The sequence below is a fragment of the Cetorhinus maximus genome, unplaced genomic scaffold (assembly GCF_964194155.1).
Source record: "Cetorhinus maximus unplaced genomic scaffold, sCetMax3.hap1.1 HAP1_SCAFFOLD_1451, whole genome shotgun sequence".
Taxonomy (NCBI): Eukaryota; Metazoa; Chordata; class Chondrichthyes; order Lamniformes; family Cetorhinidae; genus Cetorhinus; species Cetorhinus maximus.
The window spans coordinates 15,001-25,000 of NW_027597392.1; positions in this window are offsets into that span (position 1 = coordinate 15,001).

Consider the following 10,000-nt stretch of genomic DNA (forward strand, 5'->3'; position numbering starts at 1 on the left):
CAAGGAACGGGTTTTTATTTCTTTTTGCGGGCACCCGGTGTGCTAGCTGCATCACACACTCGGGTGAAGGCGGCGGACCTGGCGATCCAACACCCGTTCCTTCACTGGAAAATCGTGCCACTCGTTTAACATTATCGGCGCCTCGGCCTCACAAGGCGCTGTGGCTTCGAGAGGTGCGCCAGCCACCACTCGAACATGCTAATGTGTCCGTCTGTGACCCGCAGGAAACAGAAGAGCGAGGGTATTCCGCTCAGCCTCAGCGCCAGCATACGCGCTGGCCGGCCGAGGGCCCTACCGCATCGGACACCTAGCACCGCATCTTTCCTTTGAGGAGCGAGACACACGCACACCGCTTCCCCGCCACCGAGCACACGTCTGCTTTCGGAGCCAGCGTGGCCTCGCTCGGGTACTGGTTCAACCGCGGGTGGAGGGGTGGTCCGCAGCGGTGCAATTTTCTTATTTTTGCAACAACCGAAGCAACCTGCTGGCGCTCGCACGGCTAGGAAATGCCGACTGGCGTGCGTCGCCTGCGTTCAAAACGGTTCTGGGCACGCACACGGTGTTGACTCTGCCCATGTCAAACACTGCAGTGTGCAACCCAAGGGGACTCAGGCACCCCGCCCGCCCCCTAGGTGCCTGTGAACAGGCTTTGTATTTTTATTTTTCATCATCAAGTACACCGCCAGGTGAAACTTTGTGATTTTTTTTTTTGCTGCTCATAAATACAATTTTCTTATTTGTAAAACAACGGAAGCAACCTGTTGGCGCTCGCACGGAGAGGAAATGCCGACCGGCGTGCGTCGCCTGCGTTCAAAAGGGTTCTGGGCACGCACACAGTGTTGACTCTGTCCATGTCAAACACTCTAGTGTGCAACCCAAGGGGACTCAGGCACCCCCGCCCCAAAGGTGCCTGTGAACAGACTTTGTATTTTTATTTTTCATCATCAAGTACACCGCCAGGTGACACTTTGTGATTTTTTTTGTTCATAAATACACATGTATATATATATATATATATTTGACACTTTGTCATTTTGTCTGTTCTTTTCGCCACAGGCCAAGTTTATTAAACCAGGGTTACCACCGGTCTGGACCCTGGCCGATATTTCAGACCGACAACGGAGTTCGGAAAGCCCGCACAAATTCATCTTAAATCCTCATATAGGACTTCCGAGAGCTCTTTGAAAGGTATTCTATTTGAAAACGCTTACCACCCTCAAAGTCGCACTTTTCTGGGCATTTTTAAAGTGTGACCGTTGTCTGAAAATGTTCTGAAAATCGTGTCCCCGAAAATCTCCGGGTACCCCGCCAACCTCCCCTGCCAACAATTGCAACCGTAAGGTCGGGCGGTAGGCCTACCGTCCAGGAGGCCCCAAAGCCCGCAAAACGCCATTTTGCCATTTTCTCATCGGGACTTCCGAGGGGAACTCATTAACGAGCTCCAGGAGTGGTATGCCAGAAATTGCAACTTGACCCGTCGCCGGGCACACCCGCTACTCTCTGCGGGAATACCCCCACCGGGTGCCGGGTAAAGGCCTCGGATCTGACCTCATGGACTTCCGTCTGCGCACGGATTTTGCTCTCGCGGGCCCAAGAGCCACTTTCCACGGCCTACCAACGCAATCCGAAGTGCATTGGCCAACCATTACAACGGGAAACACTTTGCCTCTCCACCAGAGACTAAGTCCAATTGGTTAACCATTTCTCAGGAAAACACTTTGCCTCTCTGCCAGAGACTTAAGTCCAATTGGTTAACCATTTCTCATGGCCGCAATTTGCCTGCCGTTCAGAGACCAAGTCCAATTGGTTAACCATTTCTCTTGAAAACACTTTGCCTCTCCGCCAGAGACTAAGTCCAATTGGTTAACCATTTCTCAGGAAAACGCTTTGCCTCTCTGCCAGAGACTAAGTCCAACTGGTTAACCATTTCTCTTGAAAACACTTTGCCTCTCTGCCAGAGACTAAGTCCAATTGGTTATCCATTTCTCGTGAAAACACTTTGCCTCTCTGCCAGAGACTAAGTCCAATTGGTTAACCATTTCTCAGGAAAACACTTTGCCTCTCTGCCAGAGACTAAGTCCAATTGGTTAACCATTTCTCGTGAAAACACTTTGTCTCTCCGCCAGAGACTAAGTCCAATTGGTTAATCATTTCTCAAGGCCACAATTTGCCTGCCGTTCAGAGACCAAGTCCAATTGGTTAACCATTTCTCTTGAAATCACTTTGCCTCTCTGCCAGAGACTAAGTCCAATTGGTTAACCATTTCTCTTGAAAACACTTTGCCTCTCTGCCAGAGACTAAGTCCATTTGGTTAACCATTTCTCTTGAAAACACTTTGTCTCTCCGCCAGAGACTAAGTCCAATTGGTTAACCATTTCTCGTGAAAACACTTTGTCTCTCCGCCAGAGACTAAGTCCAATTGGTTAACCATTTCTCTGGAAAACACTTTGCCTCTCTGCCAGAGACTAAGTCCAATTGGTTAACCATTTCTCAGGAAAACACTTTGCCTCTCTGCCAGAGACTAAGTCCCATTGGTTAACCATTTCTCGTGAAAACACTTTGTCTCTCCGCCAGAGACTAAGTCCAATTGGTTAATCATTTCTCAAGGCCACAATTTGCCTGCCGTTCAGAGACCAAGTCCAATTGGTTACCCATTTCTCTTGAAAACACTTTGCCTCTCTGCCAGAGACTAAGTCCAATTGGTTAACCATTTCTCTTGAAAACACTTTGCCTCTCTGCCAGAGACCAAGTCCAATTGGTTAACCATTTCTCGTGAAAACACTTTGCCTCTCTGCCAGAGACTAAGTCCAATTGGTTATCCATTTCTCTTGAAAAAACTTTGTCTCTCCGCCAGAGACGAAGTCCAATTGGTTAACCATTTCTCTTGAAAACACTTTGCCTCTCTGCCAGAGACTAAGTCCAATTGGTTAACCATTTCTCGTGAAAACACTTTGCCTCTCTGCCAGAGACTAAGTCCAATTGGTTAATCATTTCTCTTGAAAACACTTTGCCTCTCTGCCAGAGACTAAGTCCAATTGGTTAACCATTTCTCGTGAGAACACTTTGCCTCTCTGCCAGAGACTAAGTCCAATTGGTTCACCATTTCTCTTGAAAATACTTTGTCTCTCCGCCAGAGACTAAGTCCAATTGGTTAACCATTTCTCTTGAAAACACTTTGCCTCTCTGCCAGAGACTAAGTCCAATTGGTTAACCATTTCTCGTGAAAACACTTTGCCTCTCTGCCAGAGACTAAGTCCAATTGGTTAACCATTTCTCAGTGGCACACCGAGGGCAATCTGTAACGTCTCGCGGGCCCGGGGGCCCCTTTGCACGGCCTGCCAATGCAATCCGAGGCGCACTGTCCTTCGTTTGGTTAACCATTTCTCAGGGGCACACCGAGGGCACCCTGCATTGTCTCGCGGGCCCGGAGGCCACTTTGCACGGCCTGCCAATGCAATCCGAGGTGCTTCGCCCTTGGCCGCCTTCCCGGCCGGCTTCGGGACGTTTCGGGGGCTCTCACCGGGGCAAATCCGGTCCCCCGGGCGATTAGGAGGCCTCCCCGGGCAGGCCCGGGCTTCAGGCCGCCGCTTTTCCATCCCGGCCGAAAGAGGCGAAAAATGCCGAAAATGGCCAAAAATGGCCGCCGGCAGGGCCTGTCGGTCGGTTTGGCGGCAGCCTGGGTCGGTCCCTGCAGACCTGGAGGCTCGAGAAGGTTTTTGGCGATGTCGACCGATTCTCGATTTGCCACCTCCTACTATTCTGCAGGTACCCCGCCAACCTCCCCTGCCAACAATTCCAACCGTAAGGTCGGGCGGTAGTCCTACCGTCCAGGAGGCCCCAAAGCCCGCAAAACGCCATTTTGCCCTTTCCTCATCGGGACTTCCGAGGGGAACTCATTAACCAGCTCCAGGAGTGGCATGCCAGAAAATGCAACTTGACCCGTCGCCGGGCAGATTCGCTACTCTCTGCGGGAATACCCCCACCGGGTGCCGGGTAAAGGCCTCGGATCTGACCTCATGGACTTCCGTCTGTGCACGGATTTTGCTCTCGCGGGCCCAAGAGCCACTTTGCCCGGCCTGCCAATGCAACCCGAGGTCCATTGTCCTCATTGGTTAACCATTTCTCGTGAAAACACTTTGCCTCTCTGCCAGAGACGAAGTCCAATTGGTTAACCATTTCTCGTGAAAACACTTTGTCTCTCCGCCAGAGACTAAGTCCAATTGGTTAACCATTTCTCAGGGGCTCACCGAGGGCAATCTGTAACGTCTCGCGGGCCCGGGGGCCCCTTTGCACGGCCTGCCAATGCAATCCGAGGCGCACTGTCCTTCGTTTGGTTAACCATTTCTCAGGGGCACACCGAGGGCACCCTGCATTGTCTCGCGGGCCCGGAGGCCACTTTGCACGGCCTGCCAATGCAATCCGAGGTGCTTCGTCCTTGGCCGCCTTCCCGGCCGGCTTCGGGACGTTTCCGGGGCTCTCACCGGGGCAAATCCGGTCCCCCGGGCGATTAGGAGGCCTCCCCGGGCAGGCCCGGGCTTCAGGCCGCCGCTTTTCCATCCCGGCCGAAAGAGGCGAAAAATGCCGAAAATGGCCAAAAATGGCCGCCGGCAGGGCCTGTCGGTCGGTTTGGCGGCAGCCTGGGTCGGTCCCTGCAGACCTGGAGGCTCGAGAAGGTTTTTGGCGATGTCGACCGATTCTCGATTTGCCACCTCCTACTATTCTGCAGGTACCCCGCCAACCTCCCCTGCCGACAATTCCAACCGTAAGGTCGGGCGGTAGTCCTACCGACGAAGAGGCCCCAAAGCCCGCAAAACGCCATTTTGCCCTTTCCTCATCGGGACTTCCGAGGGGAACTCATGAACCAGCTCCAGGAGTGGCATGCCAGAAATTGCAACTTGACCCGTCGCCGGGCGCACTCGCTGCTCTTTGCGGGAATACCCCCACCGGGCGCCGGGTAAGAGCCTCGGATCTGACCTCATGGGCTTCCGTCCTCGCACGGATTTTGCTCTCCCGGGCCCAGGGGCCACTTTCCCCGGCCTTGCGAAGGCAATCGGAGGTGCTTCGCCCTCGAAACCGCCTTCCCGGCCGGCTTCGGGACGTTTCCGGGGCAAATCCGGTCCCGCGGGCGAAGGGGAGCCTTCCCCGGGCACGCCCGGGCTTCAGGCCGCCGCTTTCCGTGACCTACCGAAAGACGCGAAAAATGCCGAAAATGGCCAAAAATGGCCGCCCGGCACGGCCTCGCGGTCGGTTTGGGGGCAGCCTGGGTCGGTCCCTGCAGACCTGGAGGCTCGAGAAGGCACTTGGCGATGTCGACCGATTCTCGATTTGCCACCTCCTACTATTCTGCAGGTACCCCGCCAACCTCCCCAGCCAACAAATCGCAAATGCCGATCGGCGGGTGACCGTCCGGTAGTCATGCCGACGAAGAGGCACCTAGGCCCCGCAAACGCTTCCAAATCCGACCCCATCCCGGACCGGTTCTTTTTTAAAAAAGGCTCCCAGGATTCCGGATTTTTTCCTGCCGCACTCGGGACCACCCGACGGACACGAAACCGGGAACCTTTCCCCGGTCCGACCCTCCTCGGCCCGGCCAGCCGACGCCGAAGCGGCCGACTGGTTAATGATTTCACCCTGCTCCGACGTGACGCGTTTTCCAACCGCGCATGCGCGGCTCTGCCACCCGAACCGCCCCCTCACGTGGGGGCTCTGGGTCCGCCCCCCGGCAGCCATTTCCTCCTGCCGGTCCGTTATTTTACGCCGTTTTTCGCCCTCCAGCCCTGCCGGAATGCTGCCTGCTCGCTGGTTAACCATTTCGCTCCCTGCACTTCGGCTTCTGCCCTGCTGGGGAAGCCCGCTGCTGCCTCTAACCGTACTCACGGGCGGGCGGCTCTCCTGCGCGGCCTCCGGCCACGCCCCCTCACCTGGTTTGCTGGGAACCCGCCCCCGGCAGCCTGTTACTCGTGCCGGTTCGGTCTTATCGGCCCTTTTTGCACCTTCCCTGCCTGCTGGCATGCTTCGGCTCACCGGTCAACCGGTTCCCCGTTCTCCACTTAGACTTTTGAGCTGCGGGGCTGGTCTGCCGCGAACTGCACCCGTATTACGGGGCGGGCGGCTCTACTGCCCGTACGGCTGCCCTGCCTGTTAACTGGTTAACCGTTTCCCCGTCCACTACTTCGTCCCTGGACCTGCCGGTGTGTTCTGCAGCTAACTGCACCCGTATTACGGGGCGGGACGCTCCGCTTACCGGCCGGCTGCCATGCCTGCTTAACTGGTCAACCATTTACTCACATATACTTAGCCCCTGGAGCTGCTGGGCTGGTCGGCGACCTAACTGCACCCTTGTTGCCGGGAGGTCGGCACTAATTGCCGGCCGGCCGGCTGCCCTGCCTGCTAACTGGTAAACCCTTTACCCACATGTACTTAGCCCCTGGATACTGATGGGCTGTTCTGCACCTAACTGCACCCTGATTAGCGGGCGGGCGGCTGTAATTACCGGCCGGCTGCCCTGCCTGCTAACTGGTTAACCATTTACCCACATGTACTTAGCCCCTGGAAACTGATGGGCTGTCCTGCACCTAACTGCACCCTTATTAGCGGGCGGACAGGCGGCCGGCTCTAATTACCGGCCGGCCGGCTGCCCTGCCTTGCTAGCTGGTTAACCATTTACCCACATGTACTTAGCCCCTGGAAACTGATGGGCCTGTCGGCACCTAACTGCACCCTTATCACCGGGCGGGTGGCTCTATTTACCGGCCGGCTGCCCTGCCTGCTAACTGGTTAACCATTTACCCACATGTACTTAGCCCCTGGAGCTGATGGGCTGTTCTGCACCTAACTGCACCCTGATGAGCGGGCGGGCGGCTCCAATTACCGGCCGGCTGCCCTGCCTGCTAACTGGTTAATCCTTTACCCACATGTACTTAGCCCCAGGAGCTGCTGGGCTGGTCGGCACCTAACTGCAGCCCTATGGCCGGGCGGGCGGCCTCAATTACCGGCCGGCTGCCCTGCCTGCTAACTGGTTAATCCTTTACCCACATGTACTTAGCCCCAGGAGCTGCTGGGCTGGTCGGCACCTAACTGCAGCCCTATGGCCGGGCGGGCGGCCTCAATTACCGGCCGGCTGCCCTGCCTGCTAACTGGTTAATCATTTACCCACATGTACTTAGCCCCTGGAGCTGCTGGGCTGGTCGGCACCTAACTGCACCCGTAATGGCCGGGAGGTCGGCTCTAATTACCGGCCGGCCGGCTGCCCTGCCTGCTAACTGGTTAACCATTTACCCACATGTACTTAGCCCCTGGAAACTGATGGGCTGTTCTGCACCTAACTGCACCCTGATTAGCGGACGGGCGGCTCTAATTGCCGGCCGGCTGCTCTGCCTGCTAACTGGTTAACCATTTACCCACATGTACTTAGCCCCTGGAAACTGATGGGCTGTTCTGCACCTAACTGCACCCTGATGAGCGGGCGGGCGGCTCCAATTACCGGCCGGCTGCCCTGCCTGCTAACTGGTTAATCCTTTACCCACATGTACTTAGCCCCAGGAGCTGCTGGGCTGGTCGGCTCCTAACTGCAGCCCTATGGCCGGGCGGGCGGCCTCAATTACCGGCCGGCTGCCCTGCCTGCTAACTGGTTAACCATTTACCCACACGTACTTAGCCCCTGGAGCTGCTGGGCTGGTCGGCACCTAACTGCACCCGTATGGCCGGGAGGTCGGCTCTAATTACCGGCCGGTTGCCCTGCCTGCTAACTGGTTAATCATTTACCCACATGCACTTCGCCCCTGGAGCCGCTGGGCTGGTCGGCACCTAACTGCAGCCCTATGGCCGGGCGGTCGGCTCCAATTACCGGCCGGCTGCCCTGCCTGCTAACTGGTTAACCATTTACCCACACGTACTTAGCCCCTGGAGCTGCTGGGCTGGTCGGCACCTAACTGCACCCGTATGGCCGGGAGGTCGGCTCTAATTACCGGCCGGTTGCCCTGCCTGCTAACTGGTTAATCATTTACCCACATGCACTTCGCCCCTGGAGCCGCTGGGCTGGTCGGCACCTAACTGCAGCCCTATGGCCGGGCGGGCGGCTCCAATTACCGGCCGGCTGCCCTGCCTGCTAACTGGTTAATCATTTACCCACATGTACGTAGCCCCAGGAGCTGCTGGGCTGGTCGGCACCTAACTGCAGCCCTATGGCCCGGCGGGCGGCCTCAATTACCGGCCGGCTTCCCTGCCTGCTAACTGGTTAACCATTTACCCACATGTACTTAGCCCCTGGAGCTGCTGGGCTGTTCGGCACCTAACTGCACCCGTATGGCCGGGAGGTCGGCTATAATTACCGGCCGGTTGCCCTGCCTGCTAACTGGTTAATCATTTACCCACATGCACTTCGCCCCTGGAGCTGCTGGGCTGGTCGGCACCTAACTGCAGCCCGATGGCCGGGCGGGCGGCTCCAATTACCGGCCGGCTGCCCTGCCTGCTAACTGGTTAACCATTTACCCACACGTACTTAGCCCCTGGAGCTGCTGGGCTGGTCGGCACCTAACTGCACCCGTATGGCCGGGAGGTCGGCTCTAATTACCGGCCGGCTGCCCTGCCTGCTAACTGGTTAACCGTTTACCCACCCGTACTTAGCCCCTGGAGCTGCTGGGCTGGTCGCCACCTAACTGCACCCTTATCACCGGGCGGGCCGCTCTCATTGCCGGCCGGCTGCCCTGCCTGCTAACTGGTTAACCATTGACCCACATGTACTTAGCCCCTGGAAACAGAGGGGCTGTTCTGCACCTAACTGCACCCTTATTAGCGGGCGGACAGGCGGACGGCTCTAATTACCGGCCGGCCGGCTGCCCTGCCTGCTAACTGGTTAACCATTTACCCACATGTACTTAGCCCCTTGAAACTGATGGGCTGTTCTGCACCATACTGCACCCTTATTAGCGGGCGGACAGGCGGCCGGCTCTAATTACCGGCCGGCCGGCTGCCCTGCCTGCTAACTGGTTCACCATTTACCCACATGTCCTTAGCCCCTGGAAGCTGATGGGCTGTTCTGCACCTAACTGCACCCTTATTAGCGGGCGGGCGGCTGTAATTACCGGCCGGCTGCCCTGCCTGCTAACTGGTTAACCATTTACCCACATGTACTTAGCCCCTGGAGCTGCTGGGCCTGTCGGCACCTAACTGCACCCTTATCACCGGGCGGGCGGCTCCAATTACCGGCCGGCTGCCCTGCCTGCTAACTGGTTAACCATTTACCCACATGTACTTAGCCCCTTGAAACTGATGGGCTGTTCTGCACCATACTGCACCCTTATTAGCGGGCGGACAGGCGGCCGGCTCTAATTACCGGCCGGCCGGCTGCCCTGCCTGCTAACTGGTTCACCATTTACCCACATGTCCTTAGCCCCTGGAAGCTGATGGGCTGTTCTGCACCTAACTGCACCCTTATTAGCGGGCGGGCGGCTGTAATTACCGGCCGGCTGCCCTGCCTGCTAACTGGTTAACCATTTACCCACATGTACTTAGCCCCTGGAGCTGCTGGGCCTGTCGGCACCTAACTGCACCCTTATCACCGGGCGGGCGGCTCCAATTACCGGCCGGCTGCCCTGCCTGCTAACTGGTTAACCATTTACCCACATGTACTTAGCCCCTTGAAACTGATGGGCTGTTCTGCACCATACTGCACCCTTATTAGCGGGCGGACAGGCGGCCGGCTCTAATTACCGGCCGGCCGGCTGCCCTGCCTGCTAACTGGTTCACCATTTACCCACATGTCCTTAGCCCCTGGAAGCTGATGGGCTGTTCTGCACCTAACTGCACCCTTATTAGCGGGCGGGCGGCTGTAATTACCGGCCGGCTGCCCTGCCTGCTAACTGGTTAACCATTTACCCACATGTACTTAGCCCCTGGAGCTGCTGGGCCTGTCGGCACCTAACTGCACCCTTATCACCGGGCGGGCGGCTCCAATTACCGGCCGGCTGCCCTGCTTGCTAACTGGTTAACCATTTCACCT